Raw genomic sequence first — 17,689 nt, forward strand, 5'->3', positions numbered from 1 at the left:
GCGCCGCTCGTTTTAACCCTTAGGACGGGAAGAGAAGGAAAGAAAAATAGAGGGAGCATCTTTCGCTGCGATCTGTGAGTGAGTGGATTTCTCAAGGGCCAAAGGCCTTGTTGTGCATAGTCAGGGCCTTATTTATTTATATAAATAAGCTTGTTTCCCTTCAAAGTTGGGACTTTATTGTCCCAACAGGCTTTTGGGAACTGACTGTTTTTTAAGGAAAGGGCTGGTGCTGTGATGTTTTAATGGTACTTACCTTTATGTTTTAACAGATCTTTTATTTGCAATGTTTAATTGTTTTTTAAGGTTGTTTCCCCACACACACGCACACACATTTTTTTAGCTGTTTCTGTTTTATCTTTGAGCCACCTTGAGTCTCATCAGGGAAAAAGTCAGGGAATAATAATAATGATGATGATAATGATATTTAGAACCTACCCCACTCCTGTGGTTGTAATTCTCCCCCTGTCCATTTCTGTTTTTGTTTTTTTTTTAAAGTTGTGACCTGCCCTGAGACCTTAAGGTGAAAAGTGTGCAATAAAATGAATAAATCAAAACAACAAGGATTGCTTTATTTCATTTTCACATGGTGGAACCCTGAAATCGCATGAGATCCTCTTCTGCATGTCCACTGCAGTGCGCCTCTGTAAGAAATATTGCTCAGAGGCTTCGGAAACACTGTTGTCATGGATAGAAATCTAGTTATTGATTATAAAATGCAGATAAGGGCAGTGGATCTGCTGTTTGGGGTGCTTTCAATCAAGGAAACACATGTTGTGACAGAACACCCTGCATTGGTTAAATGCATAGAATCTCCTGCCTAGAAGATGAAGGGAGGAAGTAATTTTAGAATTTAAGACAGTAAGACCGCCTTTATTTCCTACCCACCCACACTTATTGGTGGGAAAGCCTGTCTATTGGATAAATGCACTTGGAGACTGCTGCAAAGTACTGTCTAAAAATTATGTTATTCATAACAGGACTCTAATGCCCACTTTCCATCTCAGGCAATTTGCCATTAATTCTTTTGTCATTTATTAGTTTTATGTAAAAAACAAAACGTAACCATAGAGAAAACAATAATTTAATAAGAAAATAAGTTATAGTAAGAGTGGACCCATTTTAATGAACCTATTGATTTTAATATGTTTGCTCTTAGTAGGACAAACATTGGATAAAACTGTTCAGTTTACACACTGTATATCTGTCCCTGGTTCTTAAAAGTTTTGAAATGAAAAGCAGCTACTACTGAGCAAATCAATTGTTTGTGTCCCACCCCGCACAATCTGCTTTCTGAGCAGGCTCAAGTTATTATGGGCACCTGTAACAAAATGTTGCAGCGTTAGATTCATCCATCCCTATCCAAAACTTTGGTGTCTGCTAGGCAGACTCACTGAGAGGGCCAGAGGGCATCCCTTCCAGGTTCTGATGGGTCTTCATTATATGGCCTGTGGTAGGCAGCGAATCCCATTCTTCTTTTCCTCTTTTCCCTTCTAGGAGGTGAGAAGCACCTTGCAAAGGTAAGTGAATCCTGCTCATCTCCATTAATATCACTCTGGGAAACTGGGAAAGGTCAGGGAGGAGAGGACATAAAACCTGCCCCTCCAAGCTCTTAGGATGTAGTGAAAGGTTCCAACAAGGGAGCAGGAGTTGGGGTGTGTGCCATGTTCCTGAACATATCCCAGCTGTAACTTCAAGGTGTCACTCGGGTTCATGATAAGAGGCTAGAAGGAGCATTTCACTTTTGTCAACAGCAGCAACCATATTTTTCTCCTCCACATCTTTCTTGCATGTTGTAGGTAATGCGGCTGAAATTGAAAATAATAATATAATAATAATATTTATTATTTGTACCCCGCCCATCTGGCTGGATTTCCCCAGCCACTCTGGGCGGCTTCCAACAAAAATCAGATACAAAAATATTACGCATTAAAAACTTCCCTGAAAAGGGCTGCCTTCAGGTATTTTCTGAATGTCAGGTAGTTATTTATCTCCTTGACCTGTGATGGGGGGGCGTTCCACAGGGCGGGCGCCACTACCGAGAAGGCCCTCTCCCTGGTTCCCTGTAGCTTTGCTTCTCACAGTGAGGGAACCGCCAGAAGGCCCTCGGCACTGGATCTAAGTGTCCGGGCTGAATGACGGGGGTGGAGACGCTCCCTCAGGTATACAGGACCGAGGCCGTTTAGGGCTTTAAAGGTCAGCACCAACATTTTGAATTGTGCTCGGAAACGTACTGGGAGCCAATGTAGATCTCTCAGGACCGGTGTTATGTGGTTCCGGCGGCCACTCCCAGTCACCAGTCTAGCTGCCGCATTCTGGATTAATTGCAGTTTCCGGGTCACCTTCAAAGGTAGCCCCACATAGAGCGCATTGCAGTAGTCCAAGCGGGAGATAACCAGAGCATGCACCACTCTGGTGAGACAGTCCGCGGGCAGGTAGGGTCTCAGCCTGCGTACCAGATGGAGCTGGTAGACAGCTGCCCTGGACACAGAATTAACCTGTGCCTCCATGGACAGCTGTGAGTCCAAAATGACTCCCAGGCTGCACACCTGGTCCTTCAGGGGCACAGTTACCCCATTCAGGACCAGGGAATCCTCCACAGCTGCCCTCCTCCTGTCCCCCCAAAACAGTACTTCTATCTTGTCAGGATTCAACCTCAACCTCTGAGCAGGATGGTATCACTTGATTTTATTTCTCCATGTGAGTAAATTTAAGTGAGGAGATTCAGAGATCTGGGGCTGCTCCTTTGGCACTCAGATGTCTGGCTCTGGAGTCCCTAGTAAGGGGGAATCTTCTCCCCTCTGGGACTCCATTCCTCTGAGTGTGTGTCTCTCGGCTTTCCTCCTCTCAATTCTTTTCTTTTGCTGCACTCAGAAATTCTGCAATTGAATGTTTATTTTCCCCATCAGGTGTCAGCAAAGGGAGACATTTAAGGATCCAATGGATTTCCTATCTAAGTTGAAGAGGTGGATCTCAAAATTCTGCATTAAAAATCCCACTCTGAATGTTGGGGTGAAGGATATCAAAGGTAATGAGTAGCTACAAGGATTTTACACTGGACAATATTATTAGTCTGAAAATTGGACATTCCAGGCTCTTATTGTTTTATTTACTCTTCCCACAAACAGCAATAGGAGCAGCAATTTACTTCTGGTTATACCAGAGGTTTGCAAGGCATTTGTTAGGTTGCCTACATTGATTTCTTCTCTCTCATTTCAATGTTAGCCTCTGAAAGCCCCAGATGGGCAATTCACACGGAGAGATTCAAAGGAGGTCCATGTTTCTCCTCTTGCCCCCATCCATCCTTCCTCCCCTTCACTGCATATAAGAGCTGAGTGAAAATATTCTGGGCTGTTTTGCTTCTTGAAGGGTGACATGATTGACAGGAGGGACACAATATGTTGAGTAAAAAGGAACAAAAACCATTATTTAAAAACCCACAGGGAATGAATTTATTCTGAGGTGAGTCTGGGAGAAAGAGGTGTGTGTCCCAATCCTGAATGAAACATAAGGAATCCCCATTTATCTGAGAGGAAATTTGGTTCTTCTGGGTGTTGCTTGGATCAGGATGTCTGTCTCTGCCTCTTGGCTGATTCTACCTCTCTTCTCTTTTACTCATCTTCTCCCCAACAGCAAATGTACCTCTGGATCCAGACGCATACCGTCAATGGCTCGCCCTAGATGAGGACCAGAGAAACGTGAGATACGAAGACCATCCTGAGAGATTCAGCTGGTACTCGCACACACATCATATACACACAGGAGGCAGGCCTTTCTTGGAGGTCGTAAGGCACTTTTCAGACGGATATAGTTTTTATAGGCGCCAGCAAATGTGAGAAAGGGCCACTTCGACTTAAGGTCTGGCGGAAGGACCTGGGGTGTGGGGATGGAGGATGATGAGTACAAGGTCTACAACTGTCATCATTTCTCTCCTCGGTCCCTAAGTGAGAAGTCCAAGAGCAGGGTTCCCCAGACTACTGCCCGGAGGCCAGATGCAGCCCAATGGGCTCGTTTATCCGACCCCCGCTGCCACTGCCACTGCCTGCTCTTACTGGCACTGCGAGGCTGCCCATCTCCGGGCTGGCACGGCACCGGGAATAGTGTTTGCGCATGCGTAAAATGTCATTTCTGGGTCCACGGAGGGCCGGGCGCACGCGCACAAGCTATTTCCGGTACCGCACCAAGCTGGAAATGACATTTGCGCATGCGCAAACGCTATTTCCGGTGCTGCGCCGGCCCAGAAAAAGCGAGTGCTCTTGCGCTCTCCAGCCCACCATGCGATCAGCGCTGGAGGAACTGGCCCACCGCACGGTGAGTCTGGGGACCCTTGCCCAAGAGGATCTGGGTGACTCTGAACTATGAAGGAGGGTGTTTGTCTTTCTCTGATGCCAATTCAGGAGCCAAACTCTACCTGTTCTCAGAAGCCTCATTCTCTGGAGAGACCCTCCTACCTTTCATTTGGCTGTGGGGAGAAAAAGCCCACCTCAGGATCTCCTGGGGAGACTAAATCTGCCTCACAAGCCCAGTTGAAGTTTCTCTCCAGACCAGAATGACTGAGATGAAAACATTTGCCAGTTTTTACCTCTTTGCAGAGACCTTTTGAGAGAAGCCACAATCAGCAGAAAGAAGAAAAGGAACAAAACCTGGGATTTTCTCTTTCGTTCCCTTTCCCAGAATTTCCCCTGCACCTGAGTCCTTAACTGACTGTAATACTTTAACCATGTCAATTAACAAGTTGTTCATCAAAAGGGTTCAGCCTCCACCAACTTTAACCCGCTTTTCATTGCTCACCTACACCAACTGTTAAAATACGTACATATTCCTAGACAACAATCCCTTCCGACTTTTGCAACTAAAGCTCGTTGCCTTGTGGACCTCAGGCATGAAGGAAATGCAAAGAATATCTGTGAGGTGTCAACTTAACACATCACCACCACGTGCAAATTTATCCTCACCACCTCTACACTTCCTCAGACATAAGTATCTCTGAATTCAGCGAAGCCTCTGGCTAATTGTTTTGGGATTGCTTCATAAATCTCTTGTCTTAACAATTGGATGCTCTGTATCAGGGTAGCCGACATGGTGTCCTGTATGATGTTAGACTACAACTCCCATCAGCCCCTACCAACATGGTTAGGAGTCAAAGATAGTGGGAGTTGTAGTCCAACAACATGGCTATGTGTGCCCTATATAAGTCACATGGAGACTTCGCTGTGGTCCCCACCTTGGTTATGGGATGCACCCCCAATGATTGAATCATAGAATCATAGAGTTGGAAGAGACCAAAAGGGCCATCCAGTCCAACCCCCTGCCAAGCAGGAAACACCATCAGAGCATTCCTGACAGATGGCTGTCAAGCCTCTGCTTAAAGACCTCCAAAGAAGGAGACTCCACCACACTCCTTGGTAGCAAATTCCACTGTCGAACAGCTCTCACTGTCAGGAAGTTCTTCCTAATGTTTAGGTGGAATCTTCCCTCTTGTAGTTTGAATCCATTGCCCCGTGTCCGCTTCTCTGGAGCAGCAGAAAACCACCTTTCACCCTCCTCTATATGACATCCTTTTATATATTTGAACATGGCTATCATATCACCCCTTAACCTTCTCTTCTCCAGGCTAAACATACCCAGCTCCCTATATAAGTCACATGGAGACTTCGCTGTGGTCCCCACCTTGGTTATGGGATGCACCCCCAATGATTGGTTTTTTTTCCAGAATCGGCAGGATCTTTCCCACCCCCTGGCTTTTAGTAACTGGTTTAATATACTTTATTGTTTATGATCTTATGCTGTTTTGTGGTTTTACAATAGTTTTTGTTTTTTGGGGGGTGGAACAGCTTTTGTATTGTTTTCAATCAATTTTATTTTTATTTTATGGATTTCAAATTTTGGATATTTGGGAGGTATATTCCAGTCCTAAAAAACAACAGTATTAAAGAAAAGCTCCAAAAGCTCCATTGCTGGCTGTTGAGGAGCCCCTCAACTTTTGGGGGGTTTGTATTGCGATGTGTCGTTGATGCAATCATAGTGCCTTAGTCACGGATTGATGCTGGACTATCCGCACATCCACTGTGCTTCAGTAGCTATTCTGCAATACTTCCAGAATGTTACCCCATTATTGCCATTTGGAAGGGCGCTCCTGGGCTGCAATGAAAAAGAAAACCCCAACAGAACATTTCTGGCCTGAAAATTTATGGGATTTCATCAGGAAGCAATTGGACTTGGACTGATAAGAAATGAAGAAGTTAGGACCACTGCAATCTTTTGTAGGCACAAAAGGCCTTGAAACTGGGATTGCATGAGTTCCCGGAGAGCACTATGCCTAGATATCATTTCAATTACACAATAAAAGGAATATGTATAAATCCTGGGAGTGTTTGCATTTTGTGTTGGAGTAGGAATTTTGCTGAGAGCTCTGACTCTGGGTGAATCATAGTAAAAAAAGAAAAGAAAAACCCATTCTACCCAGTATTTTAATATATTCGAAGCTGGCACCCATCTGTCTAGGACAGGCATGTCCAAAATCTGTTTCGGGGGCCTAATCAGGCCCGCCGGTTGGTTTAATCCAGCCCCTGTGGAAGTTCATTTCCTGGGGTAAAATCCTAAAAAAAACCTAAACAACTTCAATCCTAAAAAAAACCTCAGCAACTCTGGTTGGCCCTTAGTTCAGGCCTCACGGCCCTTTACTTCATCAAATCTGGCCCTCTGAAAAACGTTTGGACACCACTGGTCTAGGGAGACAATGGAGGAGGGTCTCCACCCCCATCGTTCTGCCTGGACACTGATGTCCAGCGCCGAGGGCCTTCTGGCGGTTCTCTCGCTGCGAGAAGCCAAGTTACAGGCATCCAGGCAGAGGGTCTTCTCGGTAGTGGCGCCCGCCCTGTGGAACGCCCTCCCATCAGATGTCAAAGAGAAAAACACCTGCCAGACTTTTAGAAGACATCTGAAGGCAGCCCTGTTTAGGGAAGCTTTTAATGTTTAATAGACTATTGTATTTTAATATTTTGTTGGAAGCCCCCAGAGTGGCTGGGGAAACCAAGCCAGACAGGCAGGGTATAAATAAATTATTATCATTATTATGGAGTGAGCCTTTGGGGCTTAAGTCAAACTTGTGTCGTTAAGAACTGGAGGCAAGAATCAGGTACAACATCTCTTTATTTCAGAAACAGGGAAAAGCCTACAGGAATGGAGAAAACTGGGGTTTATATAGTAACAGTCATCTAGTAGGGAGAAGATACATTTTGGCAGGAACCAATGGCACGTCTTCCCTCCCGTGGAAACCAATCCAGCAGAGGATCCAAATCCTGCTCCCTGAATCAGCAAATGATTGCCGTTCCCGGTGTAACTTGTACATTCAAATAAGGTCTGTAATACAACAGAATACACTATATTAAACATCTTGACTGTGTTATTGCTTAATACACAACATACAGGAAAGGAGAAGGGAGGAATCACGAAGAGACCTTTTCTCAAGATGCTCAATTGCGCACCCCTCTCTCCCCAGTTTTCTGTTTCTGTCCCACCCCGCACAGGCAATCTACTTTCTGATAATGCTCCCGTTCTTATGGGCACCTGCAACAAAATGTTGCAGTGTGAAATGATCCCCGTTCACCAGGCCAGTGCATTTCATTCCCGCCCCACTGGGTTTCCGTCCTGCCCCTGTCCTCCACAATAGTCACCATTCTGTGACTACTTGTCCTTCCCCGACCCGCAACTTTCTCTTTTTTAATTAATATGTATTGTTATTCGTCAGTTTGTGGGCGATGCAAAATGCTGGGTTTTCGTTGCAAAACTAGTCGGCCCTGGTTTGAAGGGCTTTGCCCACTGTTGGATTTTGGGGTGTTAACTAGGAACCCCGTGTCTCAATTACTCAGCTGCAAAACGTGGACTTTTCACTGCAAAACATTGGCACAGATTTGGAGGGGATCCCGAATTTGGGGGTTCGTGGTTAATTTTCAGGAAGCCTGCTGAAAAGAGCAGCTCCTCATGAGCAAAGCAGTTGAACAGGAACGCATTTTACACTTGCTTTTCTATTCGCGTTTGCCTGGAAAGGGAGCACGTTCTCAGCAGAGAAAGTTTCTGTGGGTGAAACGCGAGTATGAATGGAGACAGCCTAAGCCCCTTTCAATGCAAGAGCCCTGGAGGGTCAGAGCAAAGGCCCACCTCGCCCGGCTCCATCTTCTCACGGTCAGCAACTTGTTATGGAGAGAAACAAACAGCTTTTCTCGGCAGGGAACCGCCTTCCTTTCCCTCGATCTCCGGGGTGGGAGGGAGCAAGGAAAACAGGAGGAGAAAAACAACATCCCAAATCGGCTCACTTCCTCTCCTTCGCAAAGAGCTGGCGGTGGATGCTCCCTCCTGGAAGGTCAGTCCACTCCTGAATTAAACTCGATCCGCACAGCCTCGCCCTTGGCAGCACCAGCAAAAGCCCCCTGCCCTTTCCCCCATGAAGATAAGGGGCGAAGCAGAAACTCAGGAGGACCAAGTGCTAAAGGGGTTTCCACATTTCTCTTTGCAAACGGGGAGCTTCCATCCAGGCAGGAAAGGCGGGCTGGGTTTTTGCAAAACTTAAATAGTGGAATTTGCTGCCAAGGAGTGTGGTGGAGTCTCCTTCTTTGGAGGACTTTAAGCGGAGGCTTGACAGCCATCTGTCAGGAATGCTTTGATGGTGTTTCCTGCTTGGCACGGGGTTGGACTGGATGGCCCTTGTGGTCTCTTCCAACTCTATGATTCTATGAAATATGATTTCAAAAAAAGCTTGATAAGGTAAACTTGAAGAGTGCTCCCCCCGCGAACCTTTAAGGGCAAGTGTCCAGTCCTCGGGGAGGAGAGGAAATGGGTGTTATTTTAGCAATACTGGGGAAAGGAAGTGGGTGGACAGAGATGCAGCTCCGGCAGCAGCAGTTAGAGGGGTGGGGAAACCTCGCCAATCTCTGGTTGTGGCTACATCTGTAACATTTTGTTGTTGTTGTTCAGTCGTTTAGTAGTGTCCGACTCTTCGTGACCCCATGGACCAGAGCAGGCCAGGCATGCCTATCTTTCACTGCCTCCCGCAGTCTGGCCAAACTCATGCTAGTCACTTCAAGAACATTGTCCAACCATCTCATCCTCTGTCATCCCCTTCTCCTTGTGCTCTCCATCTTTCCTAACATCAGGGTCTTTTCTAGGGAGTCTTCTCTTCTCATGAGGTGGCCAAAGTACTGGAGCCTCAACTTCAGGATCTGTCCTTCCAGGGAGCACTCAGGGCTGATTTCTTTAAGGATGGATAAGTTTGATCTTTTTGCAGTCCATGGGACTCTCAAGAGTCTCCTCCAGCACCATAATTCAAAAGCATCAATTCTTCGGCGATCAGTCTTCTTTATGGTCCAGCTCTCACTTCCATACATTACTACTGGGAAAACCATAGCTTTAACTATACGGACCTTTGTCGGCAAGGTGATGTCTTAGCTTTTTAAGATGCTGTCTAGGTTTGTCATTGCATTCCTCCGAAGAAGCAGGGGTCTTTTAATTTCGTGACTGCTGTCACCATCTGAAGTGATCATGGAGCCCAAGAAAGTAAAATCTCTCACTGCCTCCATTTCTTCCCCTTCTATTTGCCAGGAGGTGATGGGACCAGTGGCCATGATCTTAGTTTTTTTGATGTTGAGCTTCAGACCATATTTTGCGCTCTCCTCTTTCACCCTCATTAAAAGGCTCTTTAATTCCTCCTCACTTTCTGCCATCAAGGTTGTGCCATCAGCATATCTGAGGTTGTTGATATTTCTTCCAGCAATCTTAATTCCGGCTTGGGATTCATCCATTCCAGCCTTTCGCATGATGAATTCTGCATATAAGTTAAATAAGCAGGGAGACAATATACAGCCTTGTCGTACTCCTTTCCCAATTTTGAAGCAATCAGCTGTTCCATATCCAGTTCTAACTGTAGCTTCTTGTCCCACATAGAGAATACTCAGGAGACAAATGAGGTGATCCGGCACTCCCATTTCTTTAAGAACTTGCCATAGTTTGCTGTGGTCGACAAACATAGAACACATGTAACATAGAAAACATCTATTGTCACAAAGTGTGAGGGGGACGGAGCAGGCAGAAGTCACTAGGAGGAAGCATCACCTTGTTGACCTGTCCAGCTCCCTGTCCTCAAGAGTAGGCTATCTGGCTGGGGACATTTTTCCAGCCAGCCCCCAATCTCTGTTTTCAGGCAGCCATTGTCTGCTATGTGTTTTGACCCAAAGACCACCAGACTAGATGGGATGCTACATTGGTCTCCTGCTGCCAAATACTGGGCAGAGCCGGTGCCCTTTTCAGTGGGGCTTTTCATCTCTACCTCCGACAGGAAGGAAAACCACTCCCCCCCCCCCCACACACACAGGCAGGCAGCCCCTGACATGTTTTCTGAGAGGCTCTCCTCTCCGAGGTGTACATTAGCACCTTTCCGGGGTAGGGCGAAGAACTTTTCAAAATTTTATTTCTGTGTTTAAAACGCTCTTTCAATATAGGAACATAAGAATGTAAACAGAGCCCTGCTGGGTCAGAAAAAGGCCTAGCATCCTGTTTTCACAGGAGCCAACCAGATTACTCAAAAGGAGAACCTGAGGGAATTAACCCTTTCCAGTTTTAATAAGCTCATTTGGGTCACTGCCATATTTTTTTTTAGAAAAGATTAATATTACAGCCAAAATTATTTTGAAGCTGAATAACAGATTAAGGATAAGATGCTCATCACAAATGTGTGCTGAACTGTTCACGTGTCCCAGGATCTTCATTATATGGCCTGTGGTAGGCAGTGAATCCCCTTCTTTTTTCTCTTTTCCTTTCTGGGAGGTGAGAAGCACCTTGCAAAGGTAAGTGAATCCTGCTCATCTCCATTAATATCACTCTGTGAAACTGGGAAAGGTCCGGGAGGAGAGGACATAAAACCTGCCCCTCCGAGCTCTTAGGATGTGGTGAAAGGTTTCAACAAGGGAGCAGGAGTTGGGGTGTGTGCCATGTTCCTGAACATATCCCAGCTGTATCTTCAAGGTGTCACTCCGGTTCATGATAAGAGGCTAGAAGGAACATTTCACTTTTCTCAACATATTTTTCTCCTCCACATCTTACTTGCATGTTGTAGGTAATGTGGCTGAAATTGAAAAGCTCTGAGTAGGACAGTATTACTTGTTTTTATTTCTCCATTTGAGTAGATTTAAGTGAGGAGACTCAGACAAAAAGCTGCTCCTTTGGCACTCAGATGTCTGGGTCTGGAGTCCCTAGTAAGGAGGAATCTTCTCCCCTCTGGGACTCCATTCCTCTGTGTGTGTGTGTGTCCCGGCTTTCCTCCTCTCAATTCTTTTCTTTTGCTGCACTCAGAAATTCTGCAATTGAATGGGTTAATGTTTATTTTCCCCATCAGGTGTCAGCTGAGGGAGACATTTAAGGATCCAATGGCTTGCCTACCAAAGTTGAAGTGGAGGACCCCAAAATTCTGCATTAAAAATCCCATTCTGAATGTTGGGATGAATGATATCAAAGGTAATGAGTAGCTGCAAGGATTTTACACTGGACAATATTATTAGTCTGAAAATTGGACATTCCAGGCTCTTACTGTGTTTTGTTTACTCTTCCCACAAACAGCAATAGGAGCAGCAGTTTCCTTCTGGTTATCCCGGAGGTTTGCAAGGGAAAGGCATTTGTTAGGTTGCATACATTGATTTATTCTCTCTCATTTGAATGTTAGCTTCTGAAAGCCCCAAATGGGCAATTCACACGGAGAGATTCAAAGGAGGGCCATGTTTCTCCTCCTGCCCCCATCCATCCTTCCTCCCTTTCAATGCATATAAGAGCTGAGTGAAAATATTCTGGGCTCTTTTGCTTTTTGAAGGGTGACTTGATTGACAGGAGGGACACAATAAAATACATTGAGTAAAAAGCAACAAAAAAGCATTATTTAAAAAACTGCAGGGAAGGAATTTATTCTGAGGGGAGTCTGGGAGAAAGAGGTGTGTGTCCCAATCCTGAATGAAACATAAGGAATCCCCATCTATCTGAGAAGAAATCTGGTTCTTCTGGGTGTTGCTTGGATCAGGATGTCTTTCTCTGCCTCATGGCTGATTCTGCCTCTCTTCTCTTTTACTCATCTTCTCCCCAACAGCAAACGTACCTCTGGATCACTCTGACACATACCGTCAATGGCTCGTCCTAGACGAGGATCAGAGAAACGTGAGATATGGAGACAAACATCTAGTGCTGCTCGAGAATCCTGAGAGATTCAGAAGGTGGTTTTGTGTGTCGGGACATCAGGGGTTCACAGCAGGCAGGCATTTCTGGGAGGTAGCAGTGGAAAGTGCAGAACAGTGGTTTGTGTGCGTCACCAGCGGGTCTGTGTTCAGAAGGAACCGCTGCTACCCCTTCTGGTGTAGCGGAAGGTGCTGGGGTGTGGGGATGAAGGATGGTGAGTACTGGACCCGCGCCACTACTGCTTTCTGTCCTCTGTCCCTGAGTGAGAAACCCAAGAGGGTCCGGGTGACTCTGGACTATGAAGGAGGATATGTGTTGTTCTCTGATGCTGACTCAGGAGCCGAACTCTACACGTTCTCAGAAGACTCATTCTCTGGAGAGACCCTCCTCCCTTTCTTTCAAATGACCGGATATCAAACCCACTTCAGGATCTCCTGGGGAGACTAAATCTGCCTCACAAGCCCAGTTGAAGTTTCTCTCCAGACCAGAATGACTGAGATGAAAACGTTTGCCAGTGTTGACTTCTTTGCAGTGACCTTTTGAGAGGAGCCACAATCAGCAGAAATAAGAAAAGGAACAAAACCCGGGATTTTCTCTTTCCTTCCCTTTCCCAGAATTTCCCCTGCACCTGAGTCCTTAACTGACTGTAATACTTTAACCGTGTCAATTAACAAGTTGTTCATCAAAAGGGTTCGGCCTCCACCAACTTTGACCCGCTTTTCATTGCTCACCTACACCAACTGTTAAAATACGTACATATTCCTAGACAACAATCCCTTCCCACTTTTGCAACTATAGCTCATTGCCTTGTGGACCTCAGGTGGGAAGGAAATACAAAGAATATCTGTGAGGCACCAACTTAACACACCACCACCCCTGTGCAAATTTATCCTCACCACCTCTACACTTCCTCAGACATAAGTATCTCGGAAATCAGCAAAGCCTCTGGCTATTTGTTTTTTGGATTGCTTCATAAATCTTTTGTCTTAACAATTGGATTCTCTGTATCAGGGGTAGCCGACATGGTGTCTTGGATGATGTTGGACTACAACTCCCATCAGCCCCTACCAACATTTCCACCTAAACATTAGGATGAACTTCCTGACAGTGAGAGCTGTTCGACAGTGGGATTTGCTGCCAAGGAGTGTGGTGGAGTCTCCTTCTTTGGAGGTCTTTAAGCGGAGGCTTGACAGCCATCTGTCAGGAATGCTTTGATGGTGTTTCCTGCTTGGCACGGGGTTGGACTGGATGGCCCTTGTGGTCTCTTCCAACACTATGGTTCTATGATTCTAACATGGTCAGGAGTCAAAGATAGTGGGAGTTGTAGTCCAGCAACATGGCTATGTGTGCCCTATATAAGTCACATGGAGACTTCGCTGTGGTCCCCACCTTTGTTATGGGATGCACCTCCAATGATTGTTTTTTTTTTTCCAGAATCGGCAGGATCTCCCCCACCCCCTGGCTTTTAGTAACTGGTTTAATATACTTTATTGTTTATGATATTATGCTGTTTTATGGTTTTACAATAGTTTTTGTTTTTGGGGGGGTGGAGCAGCTTTTGTATTGTTTTCAATCAATTTCATTTTTATTTTATGGATTTCAAATTTTGGTTATTTGGGAGGTATATTCCAGTCCTAAAACACAAAAGCTCAATTGCTGGCTGTTGAGGAGCCCCTCAACTTTGTGTGGGTGTGTATTGTGACGTGGTGCTGTGAGTTAAACCACAGAGCCTAGGGCTTTCCGATCAGATGGACGGCGGTTCGAATCCCCACAACGGGGTGAGCTTCCGTTGCTTGTTCCCTGCTCCTGCCAACCTAGCAGTACGAAAGCATGTCAAAGTTCAAGTAGATCAATTAGGTACCACTGCAGCGGGAAGGTAAACGGCATTTCCGTGTGCTGCTCTGGTTCGCAAGAAGCTGTTTAGTCATGCTGGCCACATGACCTGGAAGCTGTACGCCGGCTCCCTTGGCCAGTAATGCGAGATGAGCGCTGCAACCCCAGAGTTGGTTACGACTGGACCTAATGGTCAAGGGCCCCTTTACCTTTTATCGTGATGTGTCATTGATGCAATCATAGTGCCTTAGTCATGGATTGATGTGGACTATCCACACATCCACTGTGCTTCAGTAGCTATTCTACAATATTTCCAGAATGTTTCCCCATTATTGCCATTTGGAAGGGCGCTCCTGGGCTGCAATGAAAGAGAAAACCCCAACAGAATTCTCTGAATTCAGCGAAGCCTCTGGCTAAATGTTATTGGGATTGCTTCATAAGTTTCTTGTCTTAACAATTGGATGCTCTGTATCAGGGTAGCCGACATGGTGTCCTGGATGATGTTGGACTACAACTCCCATCAGCCCCTACCAGCATGGTCAGGAGTCAGAGATGATGGGAGTTGTAGTCCAGCAACGTGGCTATGTGTGCCCTATATAAGTCACATGGAGACTTTGCTGTGGTCCCCACCTTGTTTATGGGATTCACCTCCAATGAGTGTTTTTTTCAGAATCGGCAGGATCTCCCCCACCTCCCTGGCTTTTAGTAACTGGTTTAATATACTGTACTTTAATCTTTAGAACTACGTTGTTTTCTCTCTGGCTGGTTTTTGGTGCTCTGTTAATTGTTCATGATCTTATGCTGTATTTATGGTTTTACAATAGTATTTTTTGTGGGGAGGACAGCTTTTGTATTGTTTTCAATCAATTTTATTTGTATTTTATGGATTTCAATTTTTGGTTATTTGGGAGGTATATGCCAGTCAAAAAAAAAAAAGCAGTATTAAAGAAAAGCTCCAAAAGCTCCATTGCTGGCTGTTGAGGAGCCCCTCAACTTTTTGGGGGTTTGTATTGTGACTTGTCATTGATGCAATCATAGTGCCTTAGTCATAGATTGATGCTGGACTATCCACACACCCACTGTGCTTCCCTAGCTATTCTGCAATACTTCCAGAATTTTACCCCATTATTGCCATTTGGAAGGGAATTCTTGGGCTGCAATGAAAGAGAAAACCCCAACGGAACATTTCTGGCCTGAAAATTTATGGGATTTCATCAGGAAGCAATTGGACTTGGACTGATAAGAAATGAAGACGTTAGGACCACTGCAATCTTTTGTAGGCACAAAAGGCCTTGAAACTGGGATTGCATGAGTTCCCAGAGAGCACTATGCTTAGATATAATCACAATTACATAATAAAAGGAATATGTATAAATCCTGGGAGTGTTTGCATTTTGTGTTGGAGTCAGATGATTGCTGAGAGCTCCAACTCTGGGTGAATGTGGGCTGGGGCACAAAACAGAGCAAAACTTGCAGAAATAATAATCGGAAGCTAATCTGAATTTAAGATTGGAAAAAATAAAAACAGAGAGAAACCGAAATTGTTACATACGTCCATCCCTACCCAAAACTTTGGTGTCTGCTAGGCAGACTCACCCCAGAGGGCATCCCTTCCAGGGTCTGATGGGTCTTCATTATAGGACCTGTGGTAGGCAGTGAATCCCATTCTTCTTTACCTCTTTTTCTTTCAAGGATCCAGTGGCCACTATGTGTGGCCATGATTTATGTCTAGGCTGCTTCAGCCAGTACTGTGGGGGTGTGGGGTGGTCCTACAGCCTTCCTGCCCTCAATGCAGAGAAACAGTCCAGCCCAAGGAAACTCACCCCGAATCAGAAACTGGAAATGTGGATCATTTGGATCCCTTCCATTCGGAATTCAGACCCCTTCATGGGACTGAAACTGCACTGGTTACACTGGGCGATGATTTGTGGTAGGCTAGGGACAGAAGTTTCTCCCATGCTTTCTGGAATGGATCAAAGCAGTTTTTTGTTTGCCCCACTGCTTTCCCTGGGAAAACCCACTCAATTAGGAACAAATGTCAATCCTCAAAAACACCAATGAATCTTTTCCCCGATACAGCTGCAAACAGCAAGCAGAAGTGTGGGTGAGCCCTAAGTGGGTCCCTGGGGCCAGGCTTGCCCTAGAGTGCTACCCTAAAGATGGCGCCGTGGATAGGATGAAGGAAAGAGTTAAGGATCCAAAAAAGAAAGTATAAGAGAGTTCTTTATCTGCATCCTGAACAAAATGGGTGTGGTGGAACATTCAAACAAAGTTCAAAGCTGCCATTTATTAACCAATCAATGGCAAATTTATGATAGCTGATAAAAAGGCCTGTTCAGAAAAACAAACAAACATGGCTTTGTTTTATACAATTATAAATATATACCAAACACCTGGTTTTTTTTCTTTTTGAAAAAGAGCAGCTTATGTTTGGGATGAGATGAGGTGGTGAGCAAATGGATGTTCTGTTAGGAGGAGAGAAGATGGAGGGAGAGAGGGAAGCTGAGCTGACCCAGCAGAAGAAAAGAACAGTTGCTGGTTGTCGTTACAGCAGTACAAAGTGCACATCCTTTGTCCCTCCCTAAAGAAAGGGTAAGAAGACAGGAGCAGGAACAGCTGGGAAGAAGGAAAGGTAACCCCAGAACTTCTCCTTGATCGATCACACCATCTCCTTGCCCACAAGAGAAGCTAGTCTGGGGGTGAGTATCTGACAACCAAACCCCACCGTAGGTTCCCAGGCTGCCCTTTGCCCAAGCAGATCTATTTTCATTCAGTTCCCAATGTGTATAGAGGAGTCTTTTAACTGTTCCTCTTCCTTGCCTTCCCCCACCATTCAGATGAAAGTCAAGCACATATGGGGATGCTGTTAGCTCTGGGAGAGGAGTTCCCATGGGTGTCAATGGAGGTGTTGGATGGGCACCCAAAGGAGGGCTTGGAGCCCTGCAATGGCTTCTGTCCTTATCTCTCAATTCGGTGCCATTCCTGGGCCACTCTGGATGCAGAGCCAGGGAAGCGGATCTGCACATGAACGTGAGGTTGTGTCCCACTCAATGATTGAGGGACCTCTCCATATTTCATGGAGCTCCATTATTATTTATACTAGATAGTGAATACATGAAGCAGCAGGCAAACATTTCTGAAAAGGTGACCTGTTTTGCTTTCACTTGGCAATTTGAAGGAGGAAGGTTTGTGGGGATGAAAAGTTAAATTATTCAGTGGAGCACATTTTTTAGACAGACTGCCTTGTTTCAATAGCTATTTTAACAGCTCAATGTGTTTCATCATTTTTTAAAAAATAAATTTTGCTTTGCAACGGCTTTGGCTACAGATTTTCTGTTTATTTCATAATATACTGCCGGATTGTAGAAGAACCTCAAAGCAGTTTACAAAAAAGATTTAAACAATTAAATTATCTCTCTTTTTAAAAAAAACTATAATTTAAAACATACAAAAAGTTAAAACCGCAGTAGAATAGACTAAAACAAATGAAAAGCCATAGAAACTTTCTAATCATCTGGGTTGTCTTGTCTAAATAAGAATGTTGTCAGCAGGCACTGAAAAGAAGACTGAAGGTTCCTACTTGAGATCAATAGGAAGGGAGTTCCAATCTTTTTGGTGCCACCCCACTAAATGATTGAGTTCTGACAGA

General features: G+C 45.2%; 1 protein-coding gene and 1 long non-coding RNA gene across 3 annotated transcripts in view; one reads left to right on the forward strand and one right to left on the reverse strand.

Moving 5' to 3' along the window:
* The window catches only part of LOC117042654 (oocyte zinc finger protein XlCOF6-like), a 663,370-nt gene that overhangs the window by 327,047 nt on the left and 318,634 nt on the right, over positions 1 to 17,689 (reverse strand). The window lies entirely within an intron of this gene.
* On the forward strand, positions 29 to 4,056 carry LOC117042866. 2 transcript variants are annotated; one of them, XR_004426096.1, is made up of 4 exons: positions 29 to 78; positions 1,495 to 1,517; positions 2,907 to 3,025; positions 3,631 to 4,056. It is a non-coding gene; the product is annotated as an uncharacterized LOC117042866 (long non-coding RNA). The 2 variants fall into 2 exon arrangements; XR_004426095.1 differs by having other exon boundaries at positions 41 to 74.

This window comes from Lacerta agilis, chromosome 2, assembly GCF_009819535.1.
Source record: "Lacerta agilis isolate rLacAgi1 chromosome 2, rLacAgi1.pri, whole genome shotgun sequence".
Lineage (NCBI taxonomy): Eukaryota > Metazoa > Chordata > Lepidosauria > Squamata > Lacertidae > Lacerta > Lacerta agilis.